The 25,535-nt window shown below is 43.6% G+C and overlaps 1 protein-coding gene across 2 annotated transcripts in view; it reads right to left on the reverse strand.

Moving 5' to 3' along the window:
- The window catches only part of SORD (sorbitol dehydrogenase), a 69,803-nt gene that overhangs the window by 11,890 nt on the left and 32,378 nt on the right, over nt 1–25,535 (reverse strand). The window lies entirely within an intron of this gene.

A 25,535-nucleotide genomic window follows, 5' to 3' on the forward strand; every position in this document is an offset into this window, starting at 1 on the left:
GCACAGGGGTGGGGGCCGGGGGGGGACAGTAGGTCCCCCCCCTATTGTGAATTATAGGGCCCCCACCCACCGCTCAGGGGTGGGGGCCGGGGGGGGCAGTAGGTCCCCCCCCTTATTGTGAATTTTAGGGCCCCCACCCGCCGCACAGGGGTGGGGGCCGGGGGGGGGACAGTAGGTCCCCCCCCCTATTGTGAATTTTAGGGCCCCCACCCACCGCTCAGGGGTGGGGGCCGGGGGGGGGGGCAGTAGGTCCCCCCCCCTTATTGTGAATTTTAGGGCCCCCACCCACCGCTCAGGGGTGGGGGCCGGGGGGGGGGGCAGTAGGCCCCCCCCCTTATTGTGAATTTTAGGGCCCCCACCCGCCGCACAGGGGTGGGGGCCGGGGGGGACAGTAGGTCCCCCCCCTATTGTGAATTTTAGGGCCCCCACCCACCGCTCAGGGGTGGGGGCCGGGGGGGGCAGTAGGCCCCCCCCCCCTTATTGTGAATTTTAGGGCCCCCACCCGCCGCACAGGGGTGGGGGCCGGGGGGGGGCAGTATGTCCCCCCCTTATTTTTTATTTTAAGGCCCCCACCCACCGCACAGGGGTGGGGGCCGGGGGGGGACAATAGGTCCCCCCTTATTGATAATTTTAGTGCCCCCACCCGCCGCACAGGGGTGGGGGCCGGGGGGGCAGTATGTGCCACCCTTATTTTTAGGGCCCCCACTCACCGCTCAGGGGTGGGGGCCGGGGGGGGGGGGGGGGGGGAGGAGAGTAGGTCCGTCCCCCCCCCCCCCCCCGTTCAACCACTATTGTGGCCGGACAGCATCCCTGTGGGTTCGGGCTTCAGCTATCAGCTGAAGCCACGCCCACAGCAGTGCTGACAGGCTGTCAGCACACAAAGCGCGTTCACAGTGCTTTGTGTGCTGATAGCCCGTCTGATGCATTCACCCAGAATGCATCGGACGAGAGGCCTTTTTAGGGCCTCTGAACTCGGAAGTCCCCCTGGTGGCCGTCTGATTGACTGCAACAAGAGGTGTTCCAAGCTTCCAATGTAAACACTGCATTTTCTCAGAAAATACAGTGCTTACAAGAAAAAGGCTCCGGGTAGCTGTAGCACTCACCTAAACAACCTCATTAAGCTGAAGTTGTTCAGGTGACTATAGTGTCCCTTTAATGTCCAACCCTATGCCCCCACTCGTGGACAGTTGGTGGGTGACATTAAATAAAAAAAAAACATTTAAATGGGGGGTATGGAGGGAGGACATGCCATTGTCCAACCCCAAAGTTATGGACAATTGTGACCCGCACCTGGTGGCTAGGGGTCCCCTGAGAACATCTGGCAGCATTGGGATTTGTGGTGCAAACATTCAATTCACTGTCCTTTTTTTTTTATTTTTTAAATTCTATATTTTCATTTTTCATTATCATCATTATCATAACAGGTGAGATAAAAAAAAAAAGAGGGTTATTGCAGGGTTAGTGTCTTGGGGAAGTTATCCAGAGGGAAAGAAAGGGTGTCAGTTCATCCCATTCATGACACTCGTACACAAACTCCTTCACATTGCTTGGTAGTGTGTGTGCATATAGAGTAGCCAGGCTAACATGCCCCTTGGTTGGTATCATAATCGAGGTTTGTTGCTCTCTGATGGGGGCATTACTGAGGGGAACAACTGTTGGTCAGCTTTTAGTCCCCCAGATGGTCATTGGGTGTCATGTGCAGCTGTGGTCTTTATACGGTGGTGGTCAGGGTGCCTCGGCCGCTCTTGGGAGGCCCTGTCAGCACCCCCACTATTGTGTCGGGTGCCTCGTTTGGTGTTAGCCATGGTGCTATGAGTTGGCTCGTTGGTTGTCTCCCACGGATGTCAGGGTCAAGAGGGAGCTCATGCTCTGTTGTGCCAATTGCTCAGTCGGGTTTGCGTCTTGCCATTAAAATGTATGCTGTTCTAGTTTGTCTGGGGTTCTGTGTATCTTAGATAGGGGTATTTGTCTGGGGCTGTGCCGCGTGTACCGTCCTGTGAGCACTGAGGGAGTGGGAGTAGGGGTTCTACGAGAGACAAAGTTATGGGCGTCAGGTGAGAGGTCGGGGGTCTTGTCCTTTGCCATCCCGAGTCCCCACCCTCCTCGTGAGGTCGTTGTGTGGGTCTGCGTGACACGAGGGTTTGTGTGTCCGTGTCTTCCCCATCACTGTGCTAGTGGTTGTGTGTGCGCGTGTCTTCCCCGTCACTGTGTGGGTTAACAGGTCTATCGTGATGGGTTGTTACCACAGTAGGGTTGTGTCCCCATCCAGCCAGGGATCCCAGATTTTGTGGAATTGTTTGGGTGTGTCGTGTAGTTGCGTGGTGCGTTTGTCCATTTGTAAGCTGTCCAGGATTTTCCTTGTTATGGTTTCCTGTGTTGGGACACGGAGTGTAGACCATGCCTGAAATTCTGGTCTTTCCTCCCTCAAGTGTTGTTACTCCTGTGTCTGTCTCCCTCCAAGTTAACAGTGCTGCCACCAGCTCCACCACGCAGACTTGCTGCCTAGGTGTTCTCTTTGACTCTGACCTCTCCTTCATGCCTCATGTTCAGTCTATTGCCAAATCCTGTTATTTCCATCTCAAAAACATTGCGCGCATCCGCCCCTACTTAACGCCAGATGCGACTAAGGTATTGGTCCATTCCACTGTCCTTTCTCACCTTGACTACTGTAATCCGCTTCTCAGTGGTCTTATGTGCTCCCAACTTGCGCCGTTGCAGTCCATAATGAATGTAGCAGCGAGGTTCATCTTCCTGTCCGCCCGCACCTCCCATGCCTCACCCTTCTGTCAGTCCCTACATTGGCTTCCTATAAAATATAGAGCTCAATTTAAAATTCTGGTTCTTGCTTTCAAATTTCTACATAATGCTGCTCCCACCTATCTATCCTCCCTTATATATGTCCCTTTGTTCGAAGTGGGCAAAGTGTTTTGGGGTAAGGCCTGATGGGAATAGTTTATTCCTCCAGATCAGGGTCATGGGGGATAGGAAGGAGGAGAGTTCATATTTGTCATGTAGTCCATCCCACAAGTCTAGTGTGTGTGATCGCGGGTGATGTGGGAGGGGGCAGGGGCCTGTGTGGTTTGGGGACCCACATGTACAAGGATGGGTGGTCCCAGCCAAAAATCAGGTGTTCTAAGATCACCCATCTTTTTCGATGCGGTTGAGTGTGCCATTGCTGGATTTGGGCTAGGTGTGCCGCTAAATGATAGTGCGCAAAATTTGGTAGGCCCAGCCCACAGGATTTTTTAGGGACGTACAGTGTGCTTTTACGGACCCTGGGTTTGCGTCCGTTCCAGATTAATGCATCTATTGCTGATTGTAAGGCCTTTAGGTCAGGCTTATGGACTGGTATAGGAAGGGTTTGGAAGAGGTTCATTTTGATGGAGGCGATGCGACCCAGCCAAGGGATTCCCAGAAGTCTCGTTGTGGGCTTTTATCAGCAGCGTGGCATAGTTTCTCTCATATAGCGTGTTAATATGCGCTGGTAGTTGGATCCCCAGGTAAGAAATGGTCGCCTAGCAAATCCATAGAGGGAACTTTTGTTTGATCCAGTCTAAGCAGGGGGTGTCGATTTGTACTTGTAGCAATTTGGATTTTGCCAGATTGATTTTATACCCAGAGATCTCAGAGTAGGCTTGAATGAGGGTAAATAGGGAGCCAATCGACTCTTTTGGGTTTGTCAATGTTGGCAAGACGTCGTCAGCATATGCCGAGACCTTGAATGTCTCCCCTCGGATCACGATGCCCTCTATCTCTCAGGTGGAGTGCACCGCCTGCAGCAGGGGTTCTAGGAAGAGGACGAAGAGAAGGGGCGATACGGGGCAGCCCTGTCATGTGCCGTTTGTTATGGAAAACCTTGGTGGGGTGATGTTAGGCAGTATAAAGTGATGAATTCGGCTCGGAGTCCTAAGTGTTCTACGGTTCAATATAGTTATGGCCACCTTTTTGGCATCCAGCGATATGATGTCTGTTGGGATTTGTTGATGTTGATGAGTGATGCATTGGTGCAGAGGTATTTCAGGAGGAGAGGGCTGAATTCCTTGTAGTATAGGGCTGTGTAGCAGTCAGGACCTGGGCTTTTATTGTTTTTAAAGGACCCTACTGCTGCTGCGACTTCCTCCACCGTGGCCTCCCTTCTTATCGCAATTTTGGCGTCTGGGGAAATGGTTGGAGCGCGACGTTTTATAGGAACTGGTCTATTAGGGTTCGGTGGGTGTCTGAGTTAGTGTGTGTCTGTTGGGCATGGTTATATAGTGCCGTGTAGTAGTCTTGGAAGGTTTTCCCAATGTGGTCAGGAGTGTTGCTAAGGGTTCCATCTCTGGTGCGGATTGAGGAAATCCTTTTGGATTCTATTTGTGTTTTGAGTCTCCGGTTTCACTGGGCTAGGTATCGCTACTGTCTGCTTTGCATGGGATTAGTGGGGTAGAAGCCCTCTATCGAAGGTGGTTGTGCCCGGGGTGGTAGGTGCCTCCTGCAGTTAGCAGCTTAGTTGGGGGGCATGGGCGGCTTTGCCAGCAAACCTTAAGGTGGGGGATGACGGCCCCTTCCACTACTTGTGATGGTCGTCCTGTAATGAGAGGGACCAGGAAGCAATGGGTGATGGTTGCTGGAGGTAATTTAGTGCCAGGAAGTGGCAGAGGGTATAGGATGATTTAGGGTTTACCGGGTTATGCTGGTCGGAGTTCTTTTTCCTTCAAGGGATGGAGTTTTGCTATTCTTGGACCCCCACTGGTTCCATGTGCTAATGGGTGGCCAGACAGGCTGTTCTTAATTGTGGAGCAATGGTATGGTAAGGTAATAGGCCACATGTATTGCATTCCACATTTTAAGCTAGTTAGGTAGACGTAAAACATATAACATTATCTGACTCATGGCATGTGCGATATCTTGTCTGAGTCTGGCACAGTCTACATATGGTGTGTGTTGGATGAATCAATGCAAGTGTCCTTCGAGGCTTGAGTGGGCCATGAGGCCTTCATTGAGGCTCCCTACTCCTGGCTGGATGGGGGATTTTCATGGTTATCAGAAGTGGGCATGGTCTGACCATGTAATGGGCCCAATATGCATGCTAGTTGCATTTGGTAGTGTTCTTTTATCAAATAGACATAGATCTATTCTGGTATAGGTCATATGTATCAGTGAATAGAATGTATAGTCCCTCGTCTGAGGATAAAGATTCCTCCAGACGTCATAGTAGTTGTGTTCAAGTAGTAGAGTGACGAGATGGTGACTGAGTGATACTGAAGAAGTTGTCGGCAGTTTGCTATGGGCGCTCTGAATATCCAATAGCAGGTCTTGGGTGCAATTAAAGTCCCCACATATGATCGTGTGTCCTACCTTGTACTGTTCTATTTTGCGGAAGGCCATACGCAAAAAGGACTTCTGCGTATCATTAGGGGCATACAGGGAGACTACAGTTATCTGTAGGCCATTCAGGGATCCCACTAGTATCAACAGCCGGCCATAACGGTTCATATATTGTTTAGAGGAAGAAAATACACAGTCACTGTGGACGTATATAGTAAAGCCGTTCGGTTTAGTGCGGGACATGGCATGATAGGCTTGGACACACTGTCTGACATTAAACTTAGGTGGGTTGTGGACACAGAAGTGCGTCTCCTGCAAGCATTAAATTGCCGCCCTTGTTTTGGTCATTTCTTGAGTCAGCCATTGTCCCAGATTAGAGATGTGCTGAGTTTTGGCAATATGAAGTGGTCCTGTTGTTAATATGAGTAGCGTGGTAAGAACCCAGGGGGAAAGAAAAACATTAATAACCTTATAGAAAAACCAACGTATATACATAGCACCATCTCCGTTGTTGGCGCTCCATGTGGTTGAGGCATGAGCTGGTAAAGTAGCCCAGCTACTTCGCTCATCCTTGGGGGTACGCTCGGTGTTCGGAGCGAGGTGTGAATGACCTTACGTGTGTGTGTGTGTAGTGCAATATCACCCTGACTTAAACACATAATTAACTCACAGTTATATGATATTATATCGCCTTCATCCTGTTGTATAGTCATCATGTACACATTTTGTATGCCACTATAGCTCTATCAATCCACCATTGGGGCTAATATCTGTTTTTAGGACTCTCCCTTGTTCCCAGGAAGAACGGGCCCATGGCCCGCCCAGGGGATACAGATGTGTCCCGGTACCTGACCATGGCCCACGTGCCACTGTGATTCAGCCACTCTCTACTGCATCATCCCGTGGGCCACAGCAGGGCACCTACCGCACTCCCACCCCTCATATAATACAACATTGTGCCCGGTCACCAATTTTGCGCAGGAACAAGTCTGTATGCTATTTAATACTAACAGGAAAATCAGTTTGTTTTTACAGGACTATGTTCATGCTGTTCAAATAGCCCCATACTGCTCACACTTGCATGCTCTCAAGCTACATAGTTAAGCCTCTGGTGAGAGAGAGCCCCGGAGTCACAGTTTAGGCTTTGTTGGGCGGTCCCGCCATCTGCCACTCTCCCTGCAGGCATTTCGGTGATGCGGCGGCTGCTTCCCCTGAAGCTTGTAAAGGGAATAGTCCCCAATCTTTGATGAGATGCATGCCAACTTCTGGTTTATTAACAGTATGTGTTCTTCCATTTCTCCATATGAGGCCCTTCGTCGGATATCCCCAGCGATATTGAACATTGTTATTTGCGTTTTTTTTATTTGAAGTAGTGAAAGTGCACAACCGCGTCTCGTGGCGTGTCTTGAGTTAGTCTCGGAAGGCGTAGGCAATCGGTGGGCCCGGTCCAGAAGCCACTCATTCTCTGAGATGTTCAGTAACAAGGTTCTGCATAGTGCCAATATGTAGTCTGAGAGTGAGTCTGCCGCCACACTTTCTGGGATCCCACGGAAGCGAACATTGTTCCGCCTCGAGCGGTCTTCCATGTCCGCCAACCTGCGTTTAAGTTGTTAATGCTCTTCAGCTAAGTGCTGTACTGTGTCTGCCAGCAAGTCATGTTCAGAGCATAAATCTTCTGTGCGAGCCTCCAGGCAGTTAGTCTGCTCACCCAGCTCTGATATCTCCTGCTTTATTTTGCATGTCGCTCTCTTAAGATCAGCTTGCAGAGTGACTCTGAACTCTTGCAGCATAGCATATAATCTCTTTTCAGTGACCGGGGTGTCGGTGTAATGGCCCACTTTGTGATCTGAGTCCTGCTAGGTTTCACATGTTTGTGAGAATGCGAGACCGTCGTGGCCATCTTGGGTATGCCTCAGGTGGTCCTTTTTTGCGTGGAGGATCCACTAAACATCTGTATGTTTAGTTTGTTTCGGCAGTGCCATCTCAGGGTGGAGGTAATGTGCTGTTTTGCCGATATTTGTGTCGGTGATTAGGCGGTAATTGCAGCTAATAATCAGGCTTTTGGTTAACCAGGAGCTCTCACTCCATGCGTCCGCTCACCTTGGCAGTTAGCCACACTTCCCCTGGATGGTTTGTTTTTAAAGGGTTCTACACCATAGTTTACATCCATTACACAATGAAACCTCACAATCTCTAATGATAGGGAAACTTTGTCATCTGCTACTGATGACTAATTATACTAATCATAGGAAAACTTGGTCTTGGTCTCCTGCTACTGATTACTAATTGCATACAAAACAATAGGTGGAACCGCTTGAACCTTTGATGATCTGTAAAACACAATGGTATATACAAAATAGCGTAGTATATCTATACAGCAGTATATAGTATAGAAAATAAATGATCGTTACACTCACAAGGTTGGAGTCATACCATCATATGACTCTTGTGGTATGTTCCTTTGGACCATTCAGAGGTTGTCCAGACCTTTATGCAGCCAGGATCTCGGTTAAAGGACCACTATAGGCACCCAGACCACTTCAGCTTAATGAAGTGGTCTGGGTGCCAGGTCCTTCTAGGGTTAACCCATTTTTTCATAAACATAGCAGTTTCAGAGAAACTGCTATGTTTGTGAATGGGTTAAGCCTTCCCCCTATTTCCTCTAGTGGCTGTCTCACTGACAGCCGCTAGAGGCGCTTGCGTGATTCTCACTGTGAAAATCACAGTGAGAGCACGCAAGCGTCCATAGGAAAGCATTATGAATGCTTTCCTATGTGACCGGCTGAATGCGCGCGCAGCTCTTGCCGCGCGTGCGCATTCAGCCGACGGGGAGGAGAAGAGGAGGATCGGAGGAGGAGAGCTCTCCGCCCACCGCTGGAAAAAGGTAAGTTTTTACCCCTTTTCCAGAGCCGGGCGGGAGGGGGTCCCTGAGGGTGGGGGCACCCTCAGGGCACTCTAGTGCCAGGAAAACGAGTATGTTTTCCTGGCACTAGAGTGGTCCTTTAACTTCTTTATATTATATTCCAAAAAGAAGTAGTGAGGTAGCCAAATATTCTCTCAAGAAATAGCTTTATTCTTAAAAAATATATATACTTTACCAGGAACAACTGGTTTAACCCCTTAAGGACCAAACTTCTGAAATAAAAGGGAATCATGACGTGTCAGACATGTCATGTGTCCTTAAGGGGTTAAAGTGCAATGTGTAGGAGACCAATCAACTGAAAAGAAAGTCTCTGAGAATGTCTTTGATAAAAAAAGTATTCTTTGTTAGAATTGTCCAAAACGAGTTTCGCCTATCAAATCAGGCTTCCTCAGTTGGATACAGTTCACTTTATTTGATTTTCTTTTTATAATATTCCCGCCGGGCTGTTTCTCCCAATCAGGCATTCACTTCCGGTTTTTCGTTATATTGGAACGCACCGTGCGTTCCACATGCTTAGAATTTACTTCCGGGTCTTGTGGGGATCGGGCGCGCATGCGTCCCACACGTCGGCATCCACTTCCGCGTTCTGCCGAGGTGGAACGCACGTGCGCTCCGACGGAAACTGCCAGCCCACGTCATTTGATTGCGTCCGAATTATGATGTGTATGGGCGCATGCGCGCTCCAAATCTCGATCGGTCTTTCATTTCTATGGAACGCACGTGCGTTCCAAATCATTTTACAATAACAAGGATATAGGCACTACGCTATTTTGTATATACCATTGTGTTTTACAGATCATCAAAGGTTCAAGCGGTTCCACCTATTGTTTTGTATGCATGTTCATGTTTTTATAGTGGTGTAAGGGATACCACATATTAGGTGTTTAGAGCTGCTTTTCCCTTTTTTCCTTCCCACTGTATGTATACATGTGTATGTATTTCTTTTTTACTTGATTACTAATTATACTTTCAAATGTACAACTCCACACAGTCTCACTCATTCTATTGGTAACATATCAGACTGCCTATTTGACGTCCCTTGTTTGCATATGGTTTATTGCAAGGATGTCAAACAAAACCTGTATGTCAAATATATTTAACTTGTGGGTCTTGAGGTAGTAAGAATTTTATTCTCACAATTGTCATTCCTGAATTTGACTGCTAGGTTAGTAAAAACAAGTTGTACCTGTTGGTTGGGGCCATACAAAACAGGAATAGGTTGACAAAGAAAAGGAGATAGAGGGACAGAAGTATAGTGGACTAGAAGGGAGATCTATGGGGTTTGAGAGACAGGTATAGGAGTTGGGATAAGAGGTGTGGAGAAATAACAACTGAGAGACATAAATATGGATAACAGGATGGGACAGACATTGACAAATGGTAAATAAAGAGATACATGGGTGTGAGAAAGAGGGAGATAGAGATTGCTGGAAATAGATATAAGGTCTTAGAGAAAATATATAAAGTCTAATAGAAAATACAGAAAAAGACAGACAGATAGGGTAAGGGTTGAGAAACATAACAGGCAAAATGATAAATTATATCTTTAAACAAGACACATAGAAAAAGAGAGCCTCAAGAGACAATATCAAATATTGACTGACACATAGAGATAGAGATGAAAATAGAGATAAGCTGAAATAAAAGACAGAAAAGATGGAGAAATCACGTTGACTTACAGACCCAGACAATAGGGTTTATTCACTTAACAGCAAATGGCTATACACCAAAGCATTTGATGATTAGTGAGTACAATTTAAGTTGTATGCTATGACTTTTCTATACATTTACTATTATAAGGCACCCAGACCACTTCATCTCAATTAAATGGTCTGGCTACCTTGCCTCTGTCATTTTAGCCCTATGAAGAAAAACACTACAATGTTTTATTTCTGGGTTAAGCCCACCCTTAGTGGCTGTCTGAGATAGCCAATAAATGGTGCTTCATGGATTTTGATGGAGTAAACCTCTGCTAGGCGACATTGGATGGCCTCACACTTTGCATGAGGATGTCCAATGTCAATGTTCAAAGCAGGCAGCTCCAATGTGACGCATTGAACCCTATGGGGAGCTATGAGCGAGCTCACAGCTCCATTACTGTGGAAGCAACCATAGGAAAGCATTGATTTAATGTTTTCCTATTGGGAAAGCTTAAATGTGCACACAGTGCTTGCCTTGAGTGCACATTGGGTCCCCAACGCTTCCTACATAAGGAGCACTGGATTGGACCATCGGAGAACAGAGCAGCATGGATCGAGCAACGGCACTAGAAAAAGGTCTATTTTTATGTCTGTTGTCTATTTTATGATATTGTGGCTGCGGCTCCTACTGTATGTGTGGGTTTTATTTCCTCAAAAGTTTGGGAACCACATGGTTTACACCAGCTGTTCCCAAAGTGTGGGACGTAACCCACTGGTGGGTCTCAGGGCGATTTCCAGTGGGTCGCGCTGACCCACACATCCAGGGCCGCCGGGGAGTCAGGCAAGCAGACTGATTAGTCGGGCCCTCCGTCCGTCTGCAGCTCCACCGGGTGCAGAGCTGAAGACCGTGTGATAAAAGTCTCGTGAGCACCTGGCAACACTCTGGGAGCTCACAAGACGTTTATTACATGGTCTGCAGCTCTGCACCCGGCGGAGCTGCAGACCGGATCATTAACCCACCGGACCACCAGGGAGACACTGGACCACCAGGGAATTTAATGAAGGTAGGACACAGCCCCCAGACAATGCCCCCCAATGTAACCCCTTTTCTCCCTACCCATCCCCACACACACACTATAACCCCTTCCCACACAGTAACCCCTTCACTCCCTGCCCCCCTCCCCCCACTGTAACCCATTTTCTCCCTGCCCCCCCATACTGTAACCCCTTCTCTCCCTGCCCCCCCAACACTGTAACCCCTTCTCTCCCTGCTCCAATCACACTGTATCACCTTCACTCCCTGCCCCACCACACTGTAACCCCTTCATTCCCTGTCCCCCCACACTGTAACCCCTTCACTCCCTGCCCCCCCCCCCACTGTAGCCTTTTCTCCCCCGGCCCCCCCACTGTAGCCTTTTCTCCTCCTGCCCCCCACACTGTAACCCTTTCTCTCCCCCTGCCTGCCCACTGTAACCCTTTCTCCCCCTGCTGGCCTACTGTAACCCTTTCTCCCCCTGCCCGCCCACTGTAACCCTTTCTCCCCCTGCCTGCCCACTGTAACCCTTTCTCACCTTGCCCTCACACTGCCCCCCACACTGTTACCAGCACACACACTCCCTCCCACACTGTCACCCTCACCTCCTGTCTCTGCGTGTATGTGTATCTGTGTGTCATTTTGTATCAGTGTGTGTGTATTTGTGTGTATTGTGGGTCAGTGTGTATCTGTGTACATGAATGTCTGTGTATCTATGTGTGGGAAACAAGGTGTCATTGTGTGTGTGTGTGTATTGCTGGGTCAGTGTGTGTATTCGTGTGTCTGTGTGTGTCTCTGTATGTGTGTATGTGTATACACTTCACAAATCAACAGCACATGGAGAGACAAAACAATATAAAAACAGCCAGGTGCAAACCATATAAGCACTCCCTCAAGTGCTTTAAATATTCAAATGTATATAGGATATAGAATGCACACCATAACAATCTCAAAAAAATATTTAAATTTTATTATGTACAAAAAAGTACCAGAATGTAAACATATAAGAAAAAATAAATATAAACAAAGTAACAGAAGTAAAGGCAGATACAATAAAATAATAGTAATAAATTACCACAAAAATCCTTACAAGCCTCAGACAGAAACACGAGTCACCAAACCCCCCCAACGTTTCGGCACCAACTGGCTGCCTTTATCAAGGGTACCTGTATCCATGTTCAAATGTGTCTGCTTATAAAGCCCTCTTACAGCTGATGGCCATCAGCATAAGATTGTTACCAGCACAGGAAGTGACATCACCACCTCAAGTGCTGGCACAATTTCCTGGTAATAGCATAGCAATATCAAATAAAACTATTTAAATGTACTGGAAACATATAGGGAGTAAAGAGAAACATACTCGAAAATAAAACACATTCAAACACACATTGTGTATATGTATATTTTATAAACACAATATACACACACTGCATCCACTACGCACACACACACACTGCATCCACTACACACGTACTGCAATCAAACGCAAACATTACATACAAACATACCCTTGCATTAAAACACAAAAATTATCTACAAACACCCCTTCATTCAAACACCAACACTACAAACAAGTACACCACTACATTCCAATGGCAACAGTACATACAAATACACCCATACATGCACACATATATTTAATACAAAAACATGCTTACATTCAAACGCTCAAACACTGCTCACAAATATAACCCTGCAATGATGTGAAAATGGTAGATCCCCATCTGGTATAGCATTGTTGAAGTTCTCCGACAGATGGAGATCTACCTTTTGGCCACACATGCACTAGAGGGGGACCCAGAAAACATATTTGCACCAGAGCCCTCTCTACATTAGTTCCACCACTGGGATAATCAATGTGAGGTGCCTGGATGAAAGAGCAGGACACAGCACTTCTGATTCTGAGTCTGTGAGTAAGCAGTTGTATGTCTCTAAAACTTATTGCCATGATGTGCAAAGTTTCTGCCTCTAAAATTGCCATGATATCCCAGAATTATGCCTCTAAAACTGCCATGTTATGCCAATTTTATGCATCTAAAACGGGTTGCCATGGTGTGCCAATTTTATGCATCTGACTGTTTGCCATGGCGTGCCAATTGTATGTCTCTGAAGCTGATTGCCATGATATGCTAAGTTTATGCATCTAAAAGTGATTACCATGATATGCCAAGTTTATGCATCTAAAGCTGATTGCCATGCTGTGCCAAGTTTATGTATTTAAAGCTGCCATGATGTTCCAATTTTATGCCTCTAAAACGGATTGCCATGATGTTCTGAATTCATGCCTCTAAAGCTGGTTGCCATGGTGTGCCAATTGAAAGCCTCTAAAACTGATTGACATGGTGTGCCAATTTTATGCACCTAAAGTTGCCATGATGTGCCAAGTTTATACATCTAAAACTGATTGCCACGATGTACCAATTTTATGCATGTAAAGCTGATTGCCATGGTATGCAAATTATATGCCTCTAAAGCGGATTGCCATGGTATGACAATTGTATGCATCTAAAGCGGATTTCTATGGTGTGCCAATTTTATGCCTCTAAAACAAATTGCCATGGTGTGCCAATTGTATGCATCTAAAGCTGCCATAATATTCCAATTGTAAGCCTCTAAAGCGGATTGCCATGGTGTGCCAATTGTATGCATCTAAAGCGGATTTCCATGGTGTGCCAATTTAATGCCTCTAAAACTGTTTGCCAAGGTTTGTCAATTGTATGCATCTAAAGCGGATTGCTATAGCATGCCAATTGTATGCCTCTAAAGCTGTTTGCCATGGTGTGCCAGTTTTATGCATCTAAAAGTAATTGTCATGGTGTGCCAATTGTATGCTGCTAAACCGGATTGCCATGGTGTTACCGTTTTGAAAAGTGGGTCTCGGCCCATAAAGGTTTGGGAAGCCCTGGTTTACACGGTTATATTAAATTTTATTTTTGCATTATTAATGCATTACTACCATAATGAATTACAGTGAGGGAAAAAAAGTATTTGATCCCCAGCTGATTTTGATAGTTTGCCCACTGACAAAGAAATGATCAGTCTATATTTTAACAGTGAGAGACCGAATAACAAAAAACAAAATCCAGAAAAACGAATTTCAAAAGAGTTATAAATGTATTTGCACGTCAATAAGTGAAATAAGTATTTGATCCCCTATCAATCAGCAAGATTTCTGGCTCCCAGGTGTCTTTTATACAGGTAAATGAGCTGAGATTAGGAGCATTATTTTAAAGGGAGTGCTCCTAATCTCAGCTCGTTACCTGTATCAAAGACACCTGTCCACAGAAGCAATCAGATTCCAAACTCTCCACCATGGCCAAAACCAAAGTGTTATCCAAGAATGACAGGGACAAGATTGTAGACCTACACAAGGCTGGAATGGGCTACAAAACCATCGCCAAGCAGCTTAGTGAGAAGGTGACAAGAGTTGGTGCGATTATTCACAAATGAAATAAACACAAAATAACAATCTCGCCTTGTGGAGTTTCAATGATCATGAGAACGGTGAGGAATCAGCCCAGAACTACAGGTGAGGATCTTGTTAATGATCTCAAGACAGCTGGGTCCATAGTCACCAAGAAAACAATTGGTAACACACTACACCATGAACGACTGAAATCCTGCAGCGCCTGCTAGGTCCCCCTGCTCAAGAAAGCACATGTACAGGCCCGATTGAAGTTTGCCAATGAACATCTGAATGATTCAAAGGAGAACTGAGTGAAAGTGTTGTGGTCAGATGAGACAAAAATCGAGCTCTTTGGCATCAACTCAACTCGCCGTGTTTGGAGGTGGAGGAGGAGGAATGCTGCCTATGACCCCAAGAACACCATCCCCGCCATCAAACGTGGAGGTGGAAACATCATGCTTTGGGGGTGTTTTTCTGGATTGCAGAACGTTTTGCACACTTATTAGGTTAAGGTCTCTGAAAACATATGAACAGGACCTTTTACCAGTCTGTATATACTTCAGTTAATTACTGATACTGATTTATCAGGCAGGTCTTGCAAATACCTCTCTTCAAATCTGCTACATGTACTGTTACATTGTCTTCGTACTATATGTTTGATACAACCACATCTTTCTGCCGAAATATTGACACTGTTTGATCAGTCTGTATAGCAAGCGCTATTTTATTCAGCCACTGTGGCTACTAGGTGAAGGTCTCTGAAAACACATGTACAGGACCTTTTACCAGATCGGATATACTTAAGTTTATTATCGTTACCAATTATCAGAATGTATATACTTTAGTTCATCACCCTATGTATGGATACGGATTTATAAGACTGCAGATACCTTAGTTTATATTTTTGTACACGTATCTCTATAGCTAGTGCCAATTACCTAGCTATTGTGGTTTGCAAAACTTTCCTCGCATATACCACTAGGGGAAAGGTCTCTGGATCTTTTGAAGAGGACATACCCCTGTATTCCATCATCATTGCATTTACAGGGTCTTCCTATATATTGTTACATTGACATACACTTATCAGATTGTTTGTTTATATACCTTAGTTTATTATTATTTGAGCGTTACCCTCGCTGTGGATACCTATACTAGATTTTACCACTACTATTAAAGGTATATGTTAATGCATCTAGGGCACTCTGCTTCATGCGCACACGCTCTGCACACTTCATTCATATATTGTACATAGCATTCACATATTAACAGATCAACGCGCCATAATATTTTGGTACACTTTACACAGTTCATTCATACAGTACGAAACACAGCATTTACACACGGCCTGCTGCATCCACACACTACATTTCTAGAAATGTATATGCACTCAAACACTTCACGCGTTCAAACAATTCACGTGATAAAAACTACAAACACTGACACAAATATTTGTTCAACAATGTGTCAGTCTTTCTTGGAAGTAAGCAAAAAACCTTGCTAATACCTTACATTCTGTATCACCCTATAATAACCCATATAATATCATGTCTGTTGCTGTCATTCTTATGCTCTCACTACACGTAGCGATCCCATGATAGGGATAATGGTACTGGTGGTTTCTCAAGCTATTCTAAACTAGTAACAGTATTCTACTCAGATCAACATTTCTCCAACCACAGTACAAGCTCGCTGACGATCCGTGTGTATTCACTCACACTAACCATAAACTGCGGGACAGCCATCATGGTTCATTCCGGGCTGTGTGCCACTACCTGAGTACGCCCACACAATTTCGAGGCACCCCCAACATTGCATAAAATCACCCAAGCGGCTTTCTTCTCAACGCACATTCTATGTAGATGCACTACGCTCAAAAAAAAAAAAAAGAAAGAAAAATGACCCTGTACCCAACACGCTCACAGGGCACTCCAGTTACGGTCAGCCTTACAATTCTACTTCATTATCCCTCATGTTTCATCCCGTGGTATGTCCTATCTCTCACTAACTAACCTTCCCTATTAAGCAGCAATGGCTGGCTGTTAGGTTCCTAGGTGTCCACTAGTTGTTATTTCCCCTGGCTTCTTCGCCTTAGGTTGAGTGGTCCCGCGAGGCCAACACCCATCCTCATACTCGGAGGTACGACGCCCCTCGGGCCAAATCATAGTTAGTCGCCTCGCATTGTGGCATAGAGAGGGCCTCACCTGTCACTCCCATTCTATCTTATGTTAACTGTCACCGAGAGGCCGACACCCCGCCACAACGCTCAGTGGCCACGCTATCCCCTCGCACCAATGCACAGATAGAGCCTCTCAAGCCGCTTGGCAATTAGCAGGGCCTCACCCGTCACCAACCTAGAGTAATTGTTTCGCCGCATTGCGGCACTAGCTAGTCAGCCAGCACACACACATACACACACACGTAGCACTTTGGGGGGGCCGCACCTGCAGACCCCGTTATGCATACCCACTATATTTCAGAACCGATGATCTGACCAGGTATCTTAGCGGATTATTTCCCGCCTCGTTATAGCTCTAGTTTCGAAGGTGAGTCTATATACCCTTACAGTAATACGAACAGTATGTCAGAACTATCATACTTGGATTTTCCATGCTTTCAATACGTTAATCACTTACGAGCTAAGGGTCTACTACATAATTAATTTAGCAGTATAAGGATGAAAAAAAAAAAACATATTCCCCTTGCATCAGACTGTCTACGCTTCTGCACATATAGTGACTGCTTCCAGATCTATTCATTACAAATATACTGTTATTAACTGGCAGTCCGTTAGGGGCATTTCGGTACATTAAATTCTAAATTACCATACGTTGACTCATACTGTCGATTAATTATCACGTCTGCGTAAATTATATAAGGCAATGCAGGTAAAAGCATTAGCATTTTAATAAGACAGGGTGGACCACAGTTCCCACTTGTTTCATGTCGGTCATCAAGGCATCATTTAGCCTTCATTGCGAACAAACGAATTCAATTCAAATCCCTGACTGCTAGTAGAGACTTGTCTCGGCACGCCTGACGTTCACAACGTTCTACATGCGCATTCAATCATTTGGGTACGCTATTTTACGCTGTGTTATCCTCATGGAATGGTAGATCATTATTCATTCCCCCCATCTCCGACGATTCCCCAGTTATCTGGACAGACGTTGCAGCTTCAGTCGGGTACGCGGCATTATTTGGGGACAAATGGGTATATGACAGTTGGCCACCTGAAACAAATTCACTAGAGAACTTCGACAAACCTCAGCGTTTTTCGAAATCTTCCCCATAGTGGCAGCAGGATACTTGGGGAGGAAATTGGAGGGGTAATGCAGTTAGGTGTTATTCTGCTATCTTAGCGGCCTATGATATAGTTAACAAAGGCCGCTCTCAGTCCCTCGTATCTCGTACGAAGCTCACTTGGTTGGCAGCAAAATTACAGTTCTACATTTGTTGTATGCTTGTTCCAGGAATTTTCAATAACGCAGCTGACGTTTTGTCACGTTCTAATTTGCAGGAATTTTTTCGGTCTGCGCCCTACAGCGAACAAGCAACCCAAAACTCCCCCGCAGTTCAAATAACCAATCATGCTTTAAACCAATTGTTAGCTCACAGAAGAATTCTTGCTCAGGCAGGTTTATCAGAAAAAAAAAAAAATTATATAGTAGGGCATTTGACATGTTCAAAATATTTGTTCGATTTTAACATAATAAATCATTTCTGTAGAAACCATGGTTGCAGTTACAACTTTTGGCCACATCTCATCATAACTAGCATACAATACCATCAAACCATACTGGACAGGGATACAGCACTTCATGCTTACTCTCTACCCGAACGAGACTCCCTTCTTATCCACATACCCCATTAAATACATTCTAAGCACTCACTACATAACCGTTCATGCTATACATACGTTCATGATTACTTAGACTTGACCTTAATCCAAATTCCTTCTCGGGTCATTCATTCCGGATCGGGGCCGCCACTGCGGCATCAAGTAGTCAAGTGCCAACACATATCATAGAGAGAATGGGACGCTGGAAATCTTCGGTATACAACCGTTACGTTCCAAACTCAGAGAAAATCAGACTCGCTTTCTACAATACGTCTAAATAATGTTGCTATTGTGGTAATAAATAAAACGTTACATACTTTTTGGCCCTTTTTTTGCAGGCCTAACCTCTCGTCGGTTTCAGCACACCTCAACCGACTATTATTTATCAAAATTACACTCACTTTAAATGTGCGCCCCTTTCATAATCCCGTATATATATATATATATATATATATATCCCAGATTAGTACTCTCTAGAACTGCAGAGAACCCAGTTAACTTTCAGCAACAGATAAGAAGATATTTGTGCAACAAAAATAGAACATTGTAGGACGGCCTGGTGGATGTGTGTTCTGCAAGTTAACAAACAAAACAATATGCTTAATTCAAGGTGAGGTTAATAGTCTTTTAATAATGTAAAGTATCAGTGTAATAACACCTTTATAAATAGCTCCATGCAAACTGATTTATTACACCTACAACACACATAATGAGAAATCCATCATTAACTCCTTTGTGTGGGCCATTGTACTCTGTGTGGTGCTATTAAAAAGTATCATAAAACCAGCCTTTTGGAAATCTCCCAACACAAGCGAGCATTGTCCACCTTCTGAATCAAAAGCAAAACCTAGAATGTGTACTATGTGTTTGTTTCACAGTAATCTAAAGGTTTCTTTTTAAGTGCGCCCATACATATTATATACTGTTGTTAAAAGGACTGAAAGCAATCTTTACAAAATCCTATAAGTATACCTGACAAGTATTAAGAAAATGTTATAAATAAAAATAATACACATTTTGTAATTTTTATACATTAAGTTTAACTAAAGAAAAATGACTCAACATTTCTGATTGTTGGTGTATTAACATTATCCATATCAAACCCACCCAAATCACTTTGCTTAATCTAACCATACACCTACCATAACCTTATACTAATCCCATCCTTAATCCTAAAATAGCAGCAACCCTTACCTTACCCCAACACTAACCCTACACCTAACTCAGAATGATTGCCCCTGCTGAATTCCCAGCTAAAACAGTAGATCATGTTCTGTGAGCACAATCTACTGGGTGACTGCAGCATGAGAAGGAGATCTCCCTCTCACGTTGCAGCTTCAGCATGTTTTTTACCTGCCAATCAATAATGCATGGCAGCTGGCAAAGCCCAGCACCTATCACAAATTAGCAAGAGGCATGCAGGGAAATCCTGATAGGGTCTTTTTAGATCCTGGGGGTCCCACGGATGAGAGTGATTGCTCAGGGATTTAAATGGCTATATGCAGCACTCACTATGAGCTGCATTCTGTTCGTTGGTCAGTCTGGGACCAATAAATATAGTCCCAGCTAAAAGAGGGAAGCCCCAGGTATCACTAGATACCATGATCTCTCCGATGTGAGCAGGGATTTCACCTGGCTCCCAACATAATGTTAGGATGTTCTAGGCTATCCTGACGTCATTAAAGCTATGCTATCTCACTAGTGAAGCAATTCAGCATGATTGGCTCTCTGGATAGCGGATCACATTGGGGGCCAATCACAGTGATCACTTCTTTGCATTAACTATTAGTTCAAGGATAGTGGATAGTGGACTTTACAAAAACTAATAGTCTTGCTATACCAGCTCGTTTTGAATTTTTTATTATATATATATAAAATCAAAAATTCAAAACGATATATATATTGAAAATGTTTACAAAATCACTTGCCTACCTTTATGCACTGTGGGTCAGACAGTCAGTTATTCCAGTTAGTTCTTTCCAAAATATTGTGCTCTCTCTGCCTGTAGCATTTGCTGTCATGGTATTTTGAAAAGAAACTGAACCATGATGATTGACACAAATACATGAGTTACTGACAGATCTCTAGGTCCATTGTGCTGGGAACAGGTTATGTGAATGTGAACCTGCTTCTTATCCAACTAACCATTTTTCCCTTTTAGGTTTACCCTCCTATATATAAAATTATAAATAAAGTTTTAATCATAATATTCAAAAATAAGCAAGTTAAAACAAAGTATTATATCTTCACTATGGTCATATCATTTTAAGACGTAAATATATTTAGTATATTAAAAAAAGATCTCTTTAAGGAAATATTCAGCTGTGAAGAGAGAATACATATCCCATTTCATACATTTTACATCTTTTATCAGAAGACTACCATGGCTGCTTTTATCTTTGACCCAGTAAACACTATTCCATTTTAATCCATTGTTGGCTGATGCGTCATATGCTATTCAGTCCTATTCCCACTACAGGAAATTGGCTATTTTGTAAGTTTAATATATGCAAAACTATTTCACAAAGCATATTTACAGGTGTACAAAGGAGGTGCAGGAACAAAATTAGATACAGTATCCAGCAACTATTTCCTCATTCCAGTGTAACAAAAGTATTGTGTTCAGGGTGCAAAGAGCAGAGGGTTCAAGATGGCCAATGAAAACCAATGTCAATTTTACCAAGACATTTAAAGCATAGGCATTAATGGGGGATAGGGAGGGTGAGAGGTTTAAGGGTCTAGTCCTGGATGTTGGGCTCCTATCCTGCTGATGCTTCCTACCAACTAGGTGGATTTGGCTCTGGAACTTGTACAGCACCAGCTGATGGTAGCAACAGCTATATGCACTACCTGAATAGCCAGGCTTGTTAATTTGCATATTCAGATAGATTTATAGATTATGGTTTCTGCATATATTTCATGTGTTCGTTATTATATTCCCCGCACCTTTGTAAATATGTGTGTCCCTATATTATTATATGGTTTTATGTATTTTAGTGTGTGACACCGCACAGGGTGCCATGGCAACATGGGCACCGGGCAGGCAACACAACTCGCACATGCTTGGACACTAGGGCTTGTTAATCCTTCCCTTGCTTTCTCTGTAGCACTCAGGAGGTTAGGCTAGGCTAGGGGAGCATACACTCATTTTCAAATGTGACAGCCCCTTGTGTTTATTCATTTAGAAAGCATGTTCCTTCAGCCCCCCACCTGCATTTTACAACACTAGCCTCTTTAATGGCCTTTGTGCTGCCTCTAGTTTTTCCTCAGAGGAGTGTCAGCACAGCGCTGCCCTTCCCCTGCTGCTGTGTGGCACTCTGCAGAATCCTGTCTGGAAGCTGGGAGCATGGCTGAGGGTGGAGATATTGGCTGCTGCAGGTCAGTTCTCTATGAGCGGATATATCTATTCAGTTTATCTGCTATTTCCCCTACTCGGTCAGGGCTGTCAGGCTCCAACAATTACAATCCTGTAGGACTTGTCTCTGTAAACCATATAGTGGAAATATGCATTTGTAAACAGTTGTATGTAAGTGTCTGTGTGGGTCATTAGGTGCCAGTCTCAGTGTCTGTGTGACAGTGTTTATGCCATGGTCTGTGCCAGTGTGTGTGTGTTTCATTTAGTGCTTGTGTCAGTGAATGCCTGTATCAGTGAGTTATTGTGTCAATGAGTGTTAGTGAGTACTTACATTGTGTGTTTTAGTTAGTGCTTGTGTCAGTAAGTGTGTGAGTCAGTGTGTTTCTAAGCGAATGCGTGTGTGTGTGTCAGTGATTTCTTGTGTCAATGTGTGTTAGTGAATGATTGTGCCAGTGTGTGGCAGTTAGTGCTTGTGGCAGTGAGTATGTGTTAGTGAGTGCTTGCTCAGTGTATGTGTGTCAATGAGTGCCTGTGGGTTTGGGTCAGTGAGTGCAGGTCAATGTTTGTGTCACTGATTGTATGCATCATTGTGGGTGTAAATACTTATATCAGACAGTGATTCTATCTTTATGTGTCATTGTGCGTGTCAGTGAGAATGAGTATGTGTTAGTGTGCATCCTATTCTTAAATAGACTATTTGCTATATATAGGGGTTTTTCTTACCTATTATAGGACAAATTAAAAAAAACAAATTCTTAAAGGAAGACTATTGTCACAGAGACCACTTCATCTCAATAAAGTGGTCTGAGTGCAGTGGTCCTGTGTTTTGAGAAACGGCAATGTTTAAATTGCAGGGTTAAGTCCACCTCTAGTGACTGTCAGTATGAGAGCCACTCGAGGTGCTTCCACTGCACTGACTGAGTAAAACTCGGTCACGTGACGCAGGAACCCCATAGAAAAGCATTGATTTAATGCTTTCCTATGGGAACGTTTTACTGCTTACGCAACACTTGCTTCTCCAGTATGAAAAGCATTAGATTGGACATTGGCGCGGTAGGCAATGTCCCCTCCATGACATTGTGGGAGGTGCTGGGAAAAAGTAAATAAATCTTTATTATTTTCTAATTTTAACTGCAAATGGGAGGGACACCTCTACAAAGCTATATTTATATTGTAGTATTTTGATACAGCTTTTTTTATAAAAATAAATTTGGGGGGGGGGGAAGTGGGGAGTAATGAGGTTTTAAATGAGAAGTATTAATGTGAGGGTGTGTCCCGGGAGGGAGTGTGGCCATAGAAGGGCGTTGTGAACATTTTTAGCGCAGGGCGCCTTAAGTCCTAAGACCGGACCTGCATATTGGCTAGTCCCAAGTAAAAATAAAACTTTGCATGTTAGTTCCTTTAGGAACTGTGTCTCCTGTATTGAGTTTTAGGGATTCCAGCCACAGAATTTTCGTACCTTTTGGATGGTTGCATGATTCCTTTAGCCCTGGGACAAATCAAAGAGATCTAGGTCTGAGAGCTGCAAGTGTCTTTATAAAGACAAGAGCAATCACATTGCAGGCAGAGGTGCATACCTGCCTGGAAGAAGAGCTGCAGAGGAATAGGCAGAGGGGACAATACCTGACAAATCAAGAACAAATGTGTAATGTGTTTCGAGTGATTCAAGGTTTATAAGAAATGGTCAACAACTTAAAGGTTCCTTTATCACAGTAAACACTACTGACGTGTCTACTGTAGCAAGGTGGGCAGTGAAGAGAAGTATAAAATATATATACCTCCATATATTCCAAAGATGCACCAGGCACACATTAGTGTAACTACCTTCTATAGTGTTCTTAATGCACTACAACTTTTGGATACCAGTGATTTACATTACAAGTTCCTTATTTATAATGAAACTACAAAAAAAAAAAAAAATTACTGTATAAAAAAAATAGCTCAACAAAAAGCTAAATTATAGTTAGCTATTTGTTATCGCCACTATAATAGACAATTAATCATTAATCAGGGACAGAGTACATGGGAAAAAAAAAAAAGAGTAGTCCTGGCTCTGGAAACTAGATGAGTATTACTAGTCTAGATTATTTTACAATTCAAAGGAGGGAGGACAGTGTGCACATTGCAAGAAGAAAGTCACAAATAGATTCCCTTTAAGCTGAATAAGTTTTCAGATGACAAAGGTCCCACTGCATATGGACATCTATAAGACTCAACACATGCAAAATGTCACAAACTTTCATGAAGAGCTGAATGTTCACTTTGGAAGGGACAATTTAAATCTTCACAAAGTTGTGTCTTACAGATTACATTTGATCATGTCCAAGATTTTTATCCCTCTATTAGGCCTTAAAGAAAATACATTAATCCTTCAAAAACCCCTATGCTCTGCATTAAAATGTGCATTGTTTTAAAATATAATCTGTCTTTTCCAGGAGTGCAATGGAATGCTTGCAATCCTGCCATTAATCTGAAAAGCAGCTAAAGTGTCTTCACTACTTCGAGCACAAAAAAAACATTGGAGAACATCTGAATTAACATTTCAAAATGCAGAATATTTAACAATGAGTGAGATTATACTTTATTCGATTTGTATAATTATGTATGTTTATTTCTATAAATTAACTTAATGTTGTTATGTTCTTTTATGATATTAAGTAGGGCATGCATTATTCCAAAAATATTCTGGAACAAATGTACCTCGCGGTTATTAGTTGAGGATACCAAGTGGACATGGGTGAGAGGATACACACTTAAAAGAGCTATGGACCTGAAGTTACAAGAGGCATTATTGCGGGAATGTCACAGGAAGAGTTTTGACACAACACAGTAGCTATATAAATGTTATCTATGGGTAGTACCAATTTTTGTTTTATTCCAAACAGGTTTTACTTATTATTTTACAGAGCATGAAAAAAAAAAAAAAAAAAGATAAGTGTGTAAGGCGCTTCAAAAGTGAATAGGTGTCAAAAACAAGTATATGACATGCTTTCCCCAAACACTTAATAAAACAAGAAGTAAATACAGGGGACCTAGAAAACAGAAAATGCACAACATATTGTGAACTGTTTAAAAGCATACAAGGGTGGGATAGGAGTTCCACTCACATGACTCAGAGCCATCCCAGGCTCTGTATTATATGCTGTAAGGTGCCACTAAGGGCTATACAATTCAGTTTCCCAAGATCACCAAAAAGTATGATCTGTATGATGGATACTCAATAATCTCCAAATGGAATATAATATATGTAAAATTGGGTACTATAAATAGAGTGGTAAATAGAGTGAAAAAAATACACAAATGGTTACACTTACCACCTATTAGTAACCCAAACAGAAATAAATAGAAAGTGCATAAACAGCAAATGCGTTTCGGCAAGTATAGCCTTCTTTCAGTGCCATGTATTTTTGTTTATTTTTTTTGCACTACCACTCTATTTATAGTACGCAATTTTACATATATTGTATATATATTATTTACTTGCTTTTATACTCCATGAACTAAATTTGGAGATTATTGAGGATCCATTATACAGTTCTTTTTGGTGATCTTGGGAAACTGGATCGTATAGCCCTTAATAGCACCTTACAGCGTATAATACAGAGCCTGGGACGTCTCTAAGTCATGTGAGTGGAACTACTATCCCACCCTTTTTATTGTATGCTTTTAACCCCTTAAGGACACACGACGTGTGTGACACGTCATGATTCCCTTTTATTCCAGAAGTTTGGTCCTTAAGGGGTTAAACAGTTCACACTATGTTGTGCATTTTCTGTTTTCTAGGTCCCCTGTGAAAAAATATGTTTGTATTTACTTCTTGTGTCATAAGGTTTTTTTACTTACTAGTATATATATTTCTTCTTTTTGATATTTTACAGAGCATTACTAACACTTAGTATATGGAGTGTATGCCTGTATAGCATCTCTCAGCAAATTTCTAAGAGTGTGCAGAGAGCATCATGACGTACTGACATTACCCAGGGAATGCAGGCACTGAAAAGTAACACCTGTGTGTTACTTACCCCAGTAAATG

The sequence above is a fragment of the Pelobates fuscus genome, chromosome 3 (assembly GCF_036172605.1).
Source record: "Pelobates fuscus isolate aPelFus1 chromosome 3, aPelFus1.pri, whole genome shotgun sequence".
Lineage (NCBI taxonomy): Eukaryota > Metazoa > Chordata > Amphibia > Anura > Pelobatidae > Pelobates > Pelobates fuscus.